The following is a 14,637-nucleotide window of genomic DNA, read 5'->3' as shown; positions in this document are numbered from 1 at the left end:
ACAATTAAAAACAGTAGAAACTCCAATAAAACCAGTAGAACCAGACTGGAAAAGCTCCAAAAGTTCAAAAAACTTCTTGAAAAATGCAAAACTATATGAACTCTGAACACTAATAACAAATAAATGGTAATTAAAAACCTTTATGGATCAGAACCAACAGAAATAACAGGTTGATGCTGGTCAGACGTGCACACACAGGACCCTAGGGGGTTTGAACACCTGCCCTTTCTGCCTCCTATTCAAAAGTGTCCTCTTTGTTTTTAATGAACATGAATACATTTCTGTTCAGCTGCGTCCACACTGACCGCCTCTCTTTCACCGCGCGGATAATTCTCTGCTCGCCGTCTGTCCACAAATGTGTTCCTGAGTTGGACGCCGCCTGTGGGCGGAGCTTCCAGCTAATGTTTTCAGCCTGATGGCGACATGGAGCGGTGTCTGTGTTTCTGTCATTTCCACTGCCTGAAGACACGGATGATGCTGAGAGGTCAGGTTTCTGGATGATGAAGAGTTCTCCAGAATCATGGGGAATCACGTCTCCATGTCTGGATCCTTCAGATTCTCTCCGTTCAGTGATCTTCTCTCCTGATGAGTCTGAAAGACGGACGCTTCCGCCGTCTTTCAGACTCTCTGACCGACTTTGAAGGCTTGCTGTCCCATGTTAACCCCAGAGGAAAACTACAAACCAGAATCAAATCAGGGACCTTTTTCTGATGGTCTCCATGGCAACCAGAAAGCTAAAGTTCAGGAGATGATCAGGCTGTCTTTCCATCAGCAGCAGCTCTCTGTCTGGCCGCCAGCTCTCCTCCTGGAGCCGCATAGCCAGATCAATGCTCCAGCTCCATGGGCCCTGCAGCAGACTGAAGGGTGAAGCCGCCTTTGGCCAACAGCAGGCAGGACGCTTCCTGAAAGCCCGCTGCCCCCAAAGGGAACCAGCAGGTGAAGAGAATGAATGGAAGTTCAGGAGAACCATGGATCCATTCACTAGACTGATGTGTTTTCTACCCGCTGTCACTCAAACCGTCACGCTGCTGCCAGACCTTCATGACACGCCCACCACTCAAATGGCGCCGCAGGACCTCAGATGGCGTCTGTACCATTTACTTAACATTGAAAGTGGCCACGCCCACCGCTCAAATGGCGCCGCAGGACCTCAGATGGCGTCTGTAATATTGACTTAACATTGAAAGTGGCCACGCCCACCGCTCAAATGGCGCCGCAGGACCTCAGATGGGGTCTGTACCATTGACTTAACATTGAAAGTGGCCACGCCCACCGCGTGAATCCCGTTGGGTGTGAAGCAGCTTTCCAGATGAATCCAAAAGTGTCTCCAACCCCCCAGTTTGGTATCAAACCATTTTCTTCTGAGCTGCAGCTCGTGTCTTTGCAGCTCCGCTCGGACTCAGAGCCTCCAGACGTTCAGGTTTCAGAAAAAAACGCTCTAAATGAGTCCAGGAGTCACTTTGGACTTTAGCCAGACGTCTGAATTCAACACAGAGCAGATCCTGCAGGGACAGGAAGCTGCTACTAAGTACAAAATAAAACAGCAGGGGATTTTCAAAGTAAAGGAAGAGTATTTGTGGTGAGGTCACAGCTTCCTCATTCCGGGTCTGACACTAAATGTTTCTGTTGAACAGAATGTTTTCTGATTGGTTTAGCCTTCTTTCCACTCTGGATCCTTCAGGTTCTCCATCTTTCTGGATCCAAATCCTTCCAGTCACAACAACTTCCTGTGTTTAGAGGATCAGATGCAGAAGAGAATCCAACATAGAACTGGAGTCACACTGGATCCAGCTGTCAGGAAGGGGAGGAGCCAAAATGCAGAAACTGGACTCAGAGGCTGAAACGTCAAGATTTGATCCATAAACAGAAACAGGAGAAAATCCATGGAATTAAATTATTTCAGAATTACTTTATGGATTCAGCTCGAAGCCTCCAAAGTGCTGGGGGGGGGGGGGGGGGGGGGGCAAGTCCCCCTCATTGGTGGACAATTATAAACAGTCCACCAGGGGGCAGCACTCCTTCATTCCAGCTGCAGGAAACCTTGATGTTCTGCAGAATCTGCAGCCGTTCAGACACGCCCTGTTACTGAGGAACACAGACATCCTTCAGGAATGTGGTTCTGCTGCAGAACATTCTTCCAGACTAAAGCAGAGAAAAAGTCCCACAGATCATCTGAAAGATCCACATTTTTTCTGCCAGAGCTGCTCTCAGGCTCAGACTCTTGTTCCAAACAGTCTGAATGTTAAAGTTTCTTTTAGCAGTAAAGAGATCAGAGGTCAGAGCAGAGCTTTCAGTCAACGCTGTGATCAGAAAAGACAGACAATTTCACAGAAAAACTAGGAATGTTCCATAAAATCTGAACAATTTTGATGTCTGCAGATCAATTCCTGTTTCCTGTGATGCAACAACCTGACAGTTGATCTGACAACAAAGGAATAGATGAGAAAGACGGAGTTGAAAGACGACAGGAACAGAAAACAGACTCAGGTGGTTAAAGGAAGATCAGCAGGTGGCGAAGTGAAACCCTTAAAGATCCTGATCCTTTGAGGAAAACAGAGATTTGGATGTTTGGAAAGATCAATGTGACTCTATTTCTGGACTTTTTCTAAATTTCCTGCATTGATCAAAGTGTCAAACTGCAGTGTTTTTCTGCTCCTCACATCTTTCTCACTGTTGGAATCTGTTTTTCCTAGAAGCTCTGACAGATCTGGAAGATCTACATTCTTTCAGTTTGATGTTTTCTTTGTGATCAAATCTCTGCCTCCAACGGCTTTTCTGACTTGTTCACATTCAGACTTCAATCTGCTCAGTTTTTAGATTTTGCAGAGGAGAGTGATCATCAAAATCCTAAAATCATCTAAATCCGAAACAGAATCATAATTCCACTTCATTAAAGAAAGAAAAGCTTCTCAGCTTCACTGTCAGCCATTTTCTTGAGTTGCATGTGAACAAACTCTCTGTTCCTCTGAGTCGACTGATGATCAGAAGGAGCTGTTTCCAGGAAATAGTCAGGCCCCTCCCTTCAGCTCCATCAGAGTTTCTGCTTCAGTGTCAGTAGATGACAGATGAGGGGAGTTCATGCACGTCTGGAAGCAGAAGGTCACATGACCTCACCTTTCTCAGTCACTGAGATCAACAACCTGTCAATCAGCTTGAAGCTCCGCCCCTCCTCTCAGCTGCTGTCAGATGGTGTCAGGTTTCTTCTTGAACCTGGGGCCTGTTTCAGAAAGGAAGTTAAGTGTAAACTCTGAGTGCGTTAACCCTGAAATCAGGGAAACCCTGGGTTTTCCGTTTCAGAATGGGAGGTTTGTTAAACCAGAGAAAGCAGAGTAAGTCAAACCTGTTTCTGAAAGAGAGGTAACTTCTACTCGGAGTCAGTGTCCATGGTTACTTATGCTGTGAACCTAACCTGGTCGGGAGCAGGTTTTATTCTCTAAACTCAAAGTTTCTGCCGGTCCCCTCCCCTTTTTAAAGACGAAGCACTATATTTCGCTTCAACCTTCATTGCCCACATTTCCGTCACGCGATCTAAGTGACAAGAATGGCTTGTCCTTTTTTGGAGGACCCAATAGACGAGGAGGCTGCATTAATTCATAGAGAATTACATTTACCTCGTGCGAGGATTTTGAGAAGACTCGATTTTTTGTCATTGCTCCATACGTTTTTGTTTGAGCTTTACCGTTTTTCGTTGCAGTCAATTACATATATACAAAATGAAAACAACATTAGATATGTATTGCTATGTAGATGTTTCATATGTCAAATATTGTCAACAAAGCCTACATCCATGACATGCTCAAATTTGACCTGATTGAATTATGTTTTTATACTTCATTTTTAGCTGCTGCCATGTTCTTTTAATTCCTGCAGGATTGCATCTACATGAAAATGAAATCAGGGACATTGAATTAGATTAATGTAACAATTACTTTTTGGAAACACAATTTTCTAGCACTGCTTACTTTCTTAATCCCATATAAACCTATACCACTTGATCAATACAAGGGTAGACAAAAGTTCACTTTTAAAAACACAATTGCATGTATTAATATTAAACTGACCAACGTTTGCAAGAGGGGAAGGTTAACAAAAAAGTCCTCTAAACATTACCGACGTTAAATGCATTTTCCCCCCCCAGATTGGTTCTGTACACTATGCAGCATTTCATGCATTTACACCAGGAATAACACTTCAAAAGTACACCTAAATATCACCATTTTTTATTTCACACCGTACGGTATTTAAAAAGTTATTACAGCCAATATTTTATAACAATGATTTAAATGCAAACTTAGGCATTAACTTGAGCAGCTATGTTTTCCCACGCTAACTGTCTCTGTTTTGCAGATGCAGCGGTGTTGCTTTTCTTCTGGAATATGTGCTCATATTCACTGTAACTCTGCAGCAGCACGTCAAGTTCAGCTGGCGAAAAATATGCAGACCTCTTTTTTTCTACTGTTGCCATGGTGACTCGTGATATCTGCGCTCCATTGATAATGGCTTCTTATAGTCGCGGTGCGCACGCTTAACTCCGAATCAGTCCACTTAGAGTTGATTGACCTAACTCCGATCAGCTTCTCTGAAAAAGAAAACTCAGAGTTGTTAATCTCTCAATTGACCAACTCAGAGTTCAAGTTTGAACCTCCTTTCTGAAACAGGCCCCAGGGGGGTATTCCAGGAAGCATGTTTAAACTAGCCTGACTTTAAGCCTGAACTCTGGCTGAAATCCGCCTGCACTCGCTTACTCTGGGTATGTCGGTTCCAGAAGACCGGATATGAGTTGGCGTAATTACGCTCGACTTGGTAACCCTGGGTTAATGCTCGTGCACAGCAGGTACATAAAGACATTCTCAATAGATCGCCGATTTCCGGAGTCACCATGGAAACGCGTGGAGAACCAAAGAGAGCGCAATACTTTAGTGAGACGGAGTCTGAGATTTTAATGACGGCGTATGAAGATTATACGTCCATCAAAAAAGTAACACGGCTGCATCATCAAAAGAAAGAGTTTCTGCTTGTAGTAGAAGAACAGACAAAGTAAACGCACAAGTTTCTGATCTTATTTCCATTTTCCTTGTGACGCATACATATATATGACTTGTCCAATTTTGCCACCTTAAATGAAATACTTCTATTGGTAACAAATAATTGAGTTAAATTTAATCAACCTAATTTCTTACGTCTATAAAACTCAATAATTGTTTATACAACTCAAATTTATGTATTTATCAAACTAAATGTCATATTACTCCAATTCAATTAATATTTTTTCCATCTTAATTAATTATATTTCTTGATCTCTCATATGTCTAAGTATGAGCCGGCAGATATGCTCATTTTTATAACAATAAAAAGGACGGGGAAAAAAAGGCACATTGCGCTCAAATTCATTAAAGAATTCTCCATCTTTGTCATGACGGTAGAGATTGGGAGGGGTGCTATATAAACTCATCATCCTCTCCTTCACTCTCACTCATGGTGCAGAGACATAAGCACAGTACGACAAAATAACTCAGCAAAACATGGCAAAACACAGTAAAACAGCTAAACAACTAAAAAATTTGGTCAAAAACCCACACTTAAACCCAAATCCGTCCAGACTGGCAAAGCATATGGTATCCCACAATCCCTTGCGGTGCCGATCTAACAGCAGCACCAAAGTTACACCTACTTAATTGAATTAATTTGAATGAAAGTAAAATAACTGTCTGATAACTACGTGTTATTTTTAAACTGATTTAACAAAAAAATAATTTATCTTAACTGAAGCAAATAACTAAGTTAGATCAAAGTAAAAAAGTTGAATTTTCCAACATCCGTATGTGGTATTATCACATACGGATGTGGTGTATCAAAGTATTATCTGAGCTTTTTCATCCACTAAATCATCTTCAAATGGACACGCCATGCTGCTTCACCTCTCTGTAAACAAACTAACCTTCAACTAAACCTGCTCCCAGAAAGCAGGTATTCCAGAAAGCAGGTTATGCTAGCTCTCACGGTAATTTTGAGGCTAAGGAAGTTGATAACCTCAGTTTTCGGTTCCAGAAATGGAGGTATGTTTCAGGGTAGGTCAAGTTGCCATGGCAACTTATGCTCTGAACATAACCTGGTCGGCAGCAGGTTTAGTTGAAGGTTAGTTTGTTTACAGAGAGGTGAAGCAGCATGGCGTGTCCATTTGAAGATGATTTAGTGGATGAAGAAGCTCAGATAATACTTTTTCTACCGTGAGAGGGTGATAAGACCACATGTGGATGCTGGAAATATATATATTTTTTACTTTGATCTAACTTAATTATTTGTTTCAGTTAAAATAAATAATTTTTTTGTAAGTCGGTTTAAAAATTACACGTAGTTTTCAGACAGTTGTTTTACTTTCATTCAAAGTAATTCAATTAAGTAGGTGTAACTTTGGTGCTGCTGTTAGAGCGGCATTGCAAAGGATTGTGGGATATCATTCCCTTTGCCTGTCTGGACGGATTTGGGTTTAGGTGTGGGTTTTTGACCAAATGTGTTTAGTTGTTTAGCTGTTTTACTGTGTTTTGCCATGCTTCACCGAGTTATTTTGCCGTACTGAGCTTACGTCTCTGCACCATGAGTGAGAGTGAAGGAGAGAATGATGAGTTTATATAGCACCCCTACGGCTTAGCATTGTAATGACAATCATGGAAAATTCTTTAACAGATTTTTGCACTCCGTGCACTATTCCTCCCGTCTTTTTTATTGTTATAAAAATGAGTATATCTGCCGGCTCAAACTGAGGCATTTGAGAGTTCAAGAAATGTAATTAATTAAGATTAAAAAAAAAAATTAATTGAATTGGAGTAATATGACATTTAGTTAGATAAATACGTAAATTTGAGTTGTATAAACATTTATTGAGTTTTATAGACGTAAGAAATTAGGTTGAATAAATTTAACTCAATTTTTTGTTACCAATAGAAGTAATTCATTTAAGTTGGCAAAATTGGATGAGTTATATATGTATGTGCGTCACAAGGAAAATGGAAATAAGATCAGAAACGCGTGCGTTTACTTTGTCTGCTCTTTTTATACACGCAGAAACTCTTTTTTTTGATCATGCAGCCGTGTTACTTTTTTGATGGTCGTGTAATCTTCATACGCCGTCATTAAAATCTCAGACTCCGCCTCACTGAAGTGTCGCGCTTTCTTTTTTTTCACCACGCGTTTCCATGGTGACTCCAGAAATCGGCGATCCATTGAGAATGTCTTTATGTACCTGCCGTGCACGCCCATTAACCCAGGGTTACCAAGTCGAGCGTAATTACGCCAACTCATATCCGGTCTTTTGGTACCGACATACCCCGGGTAAGCAAGTTCAGGCGGATTTCAGCCAGAGTTCAGGCTTAAAGTCAGGATAGTTTAAACATGCTTCCTGGAATACCCCCCTGGTTATGTTCAGAGCATGAGTTGCTATGGCAACTTGACCTACCCTGAAACATACCTCCATTTCTGGAACCGAAAACTGAGGTTATCAACTTCCTTAGCCTCAAACTTACCGTGGGAGCTAGCATAACCTGCTTCCTGGAATACCCCCCTGTTCTCTGTCTTTAGTTCAGGAAACAAACATCCTGCAGCTCCTGACAGTCATTTCACCTCCACCAAGAAGCCCCGCCCCCTTTTTCATGTCAGGACAAAACCTGATCAGAGCCTGATCCTCTGACTGTGGAGCAGTGGCTGTTAACTACGTAGACAACAGGTAGGTTAAGGGTTTGATTCCAGGAAGACTCACAGTCTGAATCTGACATTAAAATTCCACTACAGCTGCTCCACCTGCTGCCCCGCCCACCTGTGCTGCCCCGCCCACCTGTGCTGCCCCGCCTCCATCCAGGTGGACTCTTCCTGGTTGTGAGTCAGTGATCTGTGCTGCAGCTGCGTTGACACGGTGAGGGAGACTCTTCTTCCTCTTCATCTCTTTGCAGAAACTGAAGTGAGTTTGTTTCTGGAACTTTGTCTTCACTAACTTGACTGTTTGTTTCTGAATGTTTGGAGAAGATCTTTTTCTTTCTCTGCAAACTCTCATCCCTCTGCTGTTTCCAAAGCTTCATCATTGTTGGATCAGCAACATGGAGGACTCTTCTTCATCACGTCAACAACAATCAGTTGATGCTTGTTGGGTTTTTTCAGTTCTGACTCCAAACCTTCCTGTTCTCCTCCATCCAAGTCTGTGTTAGAACAGTGTTGGGAGGAACTCCTAACTAAAGTAATAGATTACAGTTCCAGATAACTGTGTGCTGGAACTCAGAAGAGTCATATTTCGTCATTACATGTTCAGGAACTCTCAGATTCCATCAGACAAACATCCTAGAATAGAAATGTTTGTAACAGAGAGACCATGAGGAGTTAATGGATGAAAACAAAGATTTTCTGCTTTTCTTCACCAACTATAAATTCTAGTTTTTCATCTCATCTTAAATGATTGTGTTCAATCTGTTGTTAGTCTGCATTGACCCTAAACCACAGTTCTTGTGTTTTGTCTGTTTTTTGCACAGAGTTGTCTTTCTAGTTTTTCTGGTCATTTAAATTTGATGACAAAGTATTGGAGCCTCCATCAAAATAAAAGATGAAAACATTAATGCAAGGCAAGTTTATTTGTATAGCACAATTCATACACAAAGTAATTCAAGGTGCTTCACAAAAAAGAAAAATGCATAAAAATCACAATACATCATAGAAATAATCAACGTAAAATTTGCTTTAAAAGAAAAGAAAATTTTTGAAAATTGATTTAAATGAAAAGAAGGAAAGAAAAGAAAAGTGCAGATAGGACCTTTCAGTCATATACACGGCTAAACAGAAATGTTTTAAGTCTAGATTTGAACATGAACACAGAAGAGGCCTGTCTTACGCCTTCAGGGAGGCTGTTCCAGATTTTAGCTGCAGAATATTGAAACGCTGATTCCCCTTGTTTAGTTCTGACTCTGGGAATCAACAGGAGGCCGGTCCCTGAGGTCCTCAGAGTACGAGATGGTTCATATGGCACTAACGTGTCAGTTAAATAGACATGAATAAAGGTGTATTATGAAAATAAAACTCATAGTATTGTGAGTAAAAGAGTTAACATCTTAAGATAATAAAGTTATAATTTCATAAGTTATGAGTCGAGATTGAAATTCTTCCATTTATAAATCAATAGTCTGCTCACTAAGAAAAGTCTAGGTATCAAAAAGGAACAAGTGGTGACAGACATAGAGAACAGTCTTTCATTCAGTATCACTTTCACTTATAACGAAATACTACATCTTTTTGTGAGTCCACATTGATTTATTATAAGTTTAGAAAGTTTAGAAAGAATTTTAGGACATTGGGCCTCTTCAGAAGAAAATTCTTGACGCACAGGAAGTGGATTTCTGGCAGCACCATTTGTGCTGTCTGCAGTGTATTGCAGAGGTCCAAAGGTGTTATACTAGGGTTACACAATCAAATCTATTTTTATAAAAGCATGGCTGTTTCATTGGTAAGTTATGACTTTTTCTCATAATTCTACGACTTTATTTTTGTAGAACTACCACTTTTTCTCGTAAATGTATAGTTTCATTTATAAGCCGGTCTCAGAACTCTTCAATAGAACCAGCTTTAATGAAACTTTTGTTTTCTGAGGATCAAAGTTATGTAGTTCTTTGTTTGCACTTTTTAAGGGAAAAGTCTGTTGGAAGAAGTGTTTTCAGCTCTGCTCTGTTAAAATTAAACAGTTTGACTTTTTTTTTGTCTGATAACACGACAATTGCCGCTTTACATTTGTCTGTGGCTCATCCGTGCTGCTCAGATCCTGATCCTCTGACTGTGAGTGGGTGTTGCTAGTCAACAGGCAGGTTGAGGCTTTGATTCCAGTAACGCTGGCTGTTTCTTATGAGGTTCCATTTGTGCCAAAAATATCAAAATGTGTTTTTGCGTCCACTGCTATGTCTTTGGTCCATTGTCTATGTCTACTGATCGTGTTTTTGTGTCCACTGTCTATGCTTTGGGCTCATTGTCTATGTCTACTGATCGTGTTTTTGCGTCCACTGTCTATGCTTTGGGCTCATTGTCTATGTCTATTGAACGAGTTCATTTTACATCGGTTCATGTCTATGTACTACTAAGCAATATCTTCTGCATGCCCATGATTCTTTGATTATTACTTTGTATTAACTTTGTGATGTATATGCTTGCTTTATCCTTAAACTTTATCTTTGTAATTGTCCTTATCCCATGTCGTTTCACGTGTCGTCAGGAAGATCCTTAGCAACCGTTGCTAGTGTCGTTTGCTATGTCGTTTCACGTGTCGTCAGGAAGATCCTTAGCAACCGTTGCTAGTGTCGTTTGCTACGTCGTCTCACCATGTCGTCAGGAAGATCCTTAGCAACCGTTGCTAGTGTCGTTTGCTACGTCGTCTCACCATGTCGTCAGGAAGATCATTAGCAACCGTTGCTAGTGTCGTTTGCTACGTCGTCTCACCATGTCGTCAGGAAGATCCTTAGCAACCGTTGCTAGTGTCGTTTGCTACGTCGTCTCACCATGTCGTCAGGAAGATCATTAGCAACCGTTGCTAGTGTCGTTTGCTACGTTCTCTCTCCATGTCGTGTCCTTAGATCTTGTTGTATTTCAAATTTTGCAAAGGTCGTCAGAGAAGTCTTTTGTACGGTCGATAAATTGTTTCCCGTATTATCACGGAACAAAACACTTAAAAAAAAAAAACCTTTATTGACAATCCTGCAAACGCGCACTGCCAGAAAGGGGGGGGGGTGCATGCGTACAACGGTTTCACGTAGTATGGCTTTAATTTAATCTTGTGATGAAACTATTATTTCAAATTATTTTGAAAAATGACTGATCTTTATAAAATATGTTGTTACATATCTGATGGATAAACGAGGATCAGACGGGCTAATAAGAGCCTTATACTGGTCCCGAGTGCGCCATCTCATGGTCACATAGATTAAAAAGAAAAGCTCAAAAACCAGTCAGTTTTCGACTGTTATATTCATAATTAGTGACTCGACCCACTAAAATTTGAGAAGGTAACTCATCGAAGATATTTTAAAGGCTTTGAACACTAAAAAGGAATAGATAAATGCAATTGTATTCATTAAACAACACTTTCATTAACAGCATACTCCTAAACCTGTATGACACACAAAAAAGCTCTCCTGGATCTTCATGGCACGCATTGCCATTTATTCTTCAAATGGAATTGAAGAATCTCTGTGGGCACAGATGGACCAAAAAATGATTGTTTCAGTTTCAGTTTATTTTTTTCAAACACAAATGAAAAAGTCAACACAGTTGTTTGAAAAAGACACATAACAATACAGTGTGCTTTAAAAGGAGTGGGTTAAAGAGAAAATTTATTGATGAAGTGTTGCAACATTCCAGGAAAGTATGATCCTGGCTGGAGTCATTCACACCTTAAAAATGTTTATATGTTAAACTCGATATAATTTAAAATCCCCTCCCATCTTTAACTGGATGTATCAAAATGTTCTCTGACAATTTGTAAAGTCTGAAGAAGAATGTCTACTCCAAAGCAAGTGCTGTCGCCTAGTGGAACAATTCTCCCTTGGAGGAACTGCAGAACAATGTCTTTTAAAAGCAGTGGTGCCTCTGGAACATTAACAGTCCCATCGGTGTCTGTAGGTGTTGGTCCTTCCCAGTCAACTCCATAATCTTCTATTGTTGCCTGTATAAGAGTAGCATGTGTTAATTAATAAAAACTTGTAAATAAAAAATCCAAGTATTGATTATCAAACTCAAATGAAATAATGTGCAATAACAGCAGCTGACTTAGTTACAGGTTACCAGTTACTTACAGGTTCAGAGATTGTAGTACTGTTTCGCAACTGGCCTTCAATCCACAGTTGTTGAGGTGATCTGCCTTGTTCAGTGGAAAGGGAGTGGCGATCCCAAGCTTGTTTAAAAAGCATCAAATGTCTGTTGATGCGTGGAAGCATCACATAATGCAGGCAGATCATGTCGAGCTCATTGTCGGGGTTTAAGGCATTCGTATGAACCAAGTGTTGGAGAGCATGATAGTAATTGACAGTAACAGCCCGCCAAACATCTCTCCATAACCTCTCAATCCGCTGATTGCGGACACTTCGGCCTGTAATGAAAGGTCTTCTCTCTGTGTAAAAAAAATACAAATTTCAGTCCAAAAATACAACAATTTTATGTCTAGGGAATTTCGCCTGGCTGTTTTTATAAATCAAAATGAGGGAAAAAGATTTTTTTCTTAAAGTCTATAGGTAAGTTTCTGTTATTTGCAAAGCTCTGTTCAGGGTGGGTTGCTATAAATGTTGAAATTATAGTTTTGTAAAATAAAGTCGGAACAGAAATCAATTTTTGGATTCCTTAAATGTCACTTTACATGTTCAACATCAGTGCTTCTCAATTATTTTTTGCCAGGCCCCCCCTAGGAAAAAGAAAATGTTTCGCGAGCCCCCCTGACCCCCCCCCCCCCCCCTAAACCCCACCCCCCCACTCGCACAGTGACAATATATTAGGTTAGTATCTATCAATCTAGTTACTTTTAAAAAACTGAAAAAAGAATTTTTTTTACTAAATCTGCATGTATACTGAATATCAAATGCATGCATCCATAAAAGTCTTATCAGTCACATCTGGGATCTTTGTGCAAGAAACAATTTTAACAAAAAATTAATAAAATACCTGGTCCACGTAGGGGATGCTCGAGCATAAAGCGAGCCACCTCAACATTTTCACCCCCTTTATCACTGCGGACACGTGTTGGAACTCCAAACTGCTGAATGGCCTCAAGAAAGGCTGAAAAAACAGTGGATGCTCTATTGTTGTCAGCAGCCTGGAGGTACATAATTTTTCTGCTGTAACCATCGATTCCCCCATGAATGACGATCCTCCATCTGCACAGCAAAAGTAGAAAATTACCGGTACTATTAAAGTACTGTTCCAAAATTGGACAAAAAAAAAATACGCAAAGAATGTGTACCGTATCAATTTATGATTCCCATCAATGTGCCAGAGAGCCATGGGTGCTGGTACTGAGTAGACTCTTCTTGGAATAATATTGATGCTTAGACCACGAAAAAAGGTTCCAACTGGATCCACAAGTCTTAGTGTTTCCATTATCCGAGATCTCTGGATTCTAAAAGGTCAAAAAACACAGAATCAATATCATTACTTGTACAGTTGGCATTTCAAATTCATAATTATTAATATTTTTGGTTACACATACCGTAATCCAATGCTGTTGAGATATCCAGAGACAGTTTTAATCCCAGAATTGGGAAATTGGCCAATGAAATGGCTGATTATTTCTCTAAGATCCGGATCTGGTAGGTCACTGTAAGACATCCTTACAGATAAACCATATTCAGACATTCTTCGGCGTATGGTCCTGTAACTGACACCAAAAAGCCGCGCAATTTCCCTCACTGTAAAATGAAAGTCAAGAAGGTACTGCAATTGTTCACTGGAAATTTCCCAAGAGGGGCGTCCTCTGTTTCCAGTCATCAGCAAAGAAGGCCTGAATCCCAAAGAAGGTTCATAATGAGCGTTTAGTAATTGCAGGACTTTTTGTAAATTTTCTATGATGTTGTCCACATCTTGTAAAAGTCCCCTGTCTGCACATATTAGAAGTATTCGATGGAATTCTTCATAGCGAGAATAAAGGAAATCCAAATCCATTACAGAGCCTTGGGATTCCAGTTGGTCACAAAGCTGCTGGGACTCTCTAAAGATGAATTCCAGTAGCTCACGGCAGAGTGGTTCTTCATCAAAACTGCATTGAAAAGACATAAAAGTTGTCATATTATTATATTATTTCATCGTGCCATTGTTTACAGTCTCTCCAACTAGCTTTCAGACACTCACAACCGCAACCTATCATTACCAGTGCAATAGAAATCTCAAGGACCTGGCTACAGACAACAACATGGCGCCTTAGGATGGATTAAACACTGGAGCTAAAGCTTCAGTGTAACAGATTTACAAATCTGTACATTTTAGTCTATGTTAGGGTTGGGCGACATGTGGCCATAAAATAAAAAGACACCGATTTTGTTTTTATTAATTCGAGTCCCCCCCCCCCCACACCCTACTTAAGGAAAGCACTAAGTACAAACGGCAGACAAGTTAAAGCAAATGTTGCTTTCATTTAATCAAACCCACGAAAAATGTAACACCCATTTCTGGTATGAATGATAAAGAAATGAACACGCTCTAGGAATCAAAGTTAAGTATAAGACTTTTCTTCTTCCTCCCTTTTTGGACTTGTGTCTAAATAATTTTTTCTTGTTTTTGTCTAATTTCGTTATTCTACACTTGTTTTCACTTGTCCAAAATAAAAAGGTTACTTCTTTACTTAAAGTCCCAGCTGTGTTTTAAGTCACACTTTGTAGTCTAGACTAAAGGAGACAAACATTCACCTTGACAGTAGCATCATTTTCTAAAGGATTAACAATACAGCTCATATCTGGGCTCTAAGGTTTTAAATTAATTAAGAAACCCCGTCTTCTCAGGCGTTGTAGAATGAGTGAGTGTGTGTCTGTGTGTGAGAGGACTGAGCGCGTGCCACGCGAGTGCGCGTGAGAGCCTTTAACTCTGATGGGCTTGCAAAATGGATGAGCAGACAGCCCTACTGAAAATGTTTGATGAAAG

The 14,637-nt window shown here is 40.3% G+C and overlaps 2 long non-coding RNA genes across 2 annotated transcripts; both read right to left on the bottom strand.

The window, feature by feature from the left end:
* Positions 1 to 11,230: 11,230 nt before the first annotated feature.
* LOC144988501 (uncharacterized) lies at positions 11,231 to 12,078 on the bottom strand. The gene is made up of 2 exons (XR_013652427.1): positions 11,811 to 12,078; positions 11,231 to 11,680 (listed from the first exon to the last, which is right to left on the bottom strand). It is a non-coding gene; the product is annotated as an uncharacterized LOC144988501 (long non-coding RNA).
* A 597-nt stretch (positions 12,079 to 12,675) lies between these two features.
* Positions 12,676 to 14,048, bottom strand: LOC144988475 (uncharacterized). Its single transcript, XR_013652410.1, has 3 exons — positions 13,214 to 14,048; positions 12,968 to 13,123; positions 12,676 to 12,881 (listed from the first exon to the last, which is right to left on the bottom strand). It is a non-coding gene; the product is annotated as an uncharacterized LOC144988475 (long non-coding RNA).
* Between the last annotated feature and the right edge of the window lie 589 nt (positions 14,049 to 14,637).

The sequence above is a fragment of the Oryzias latipes genome, chromosome 2 (assembly GCF_053564925.1).
Source record: "Oryzias latipes strain Hd-rR chromosome 2, Olatipes_Hd-rR_3.1".
Taxonomy (NCBI): domain Eukaryota; kingdom Metazoa; phylum Chordata; class Actinopteri; order Beloniformes; family Adrianichthyidae; genus Oryzias; species Oryzias latipes.
This window is presented reverse-complemented; position numbering and strand designations above follow the sequence as displayed.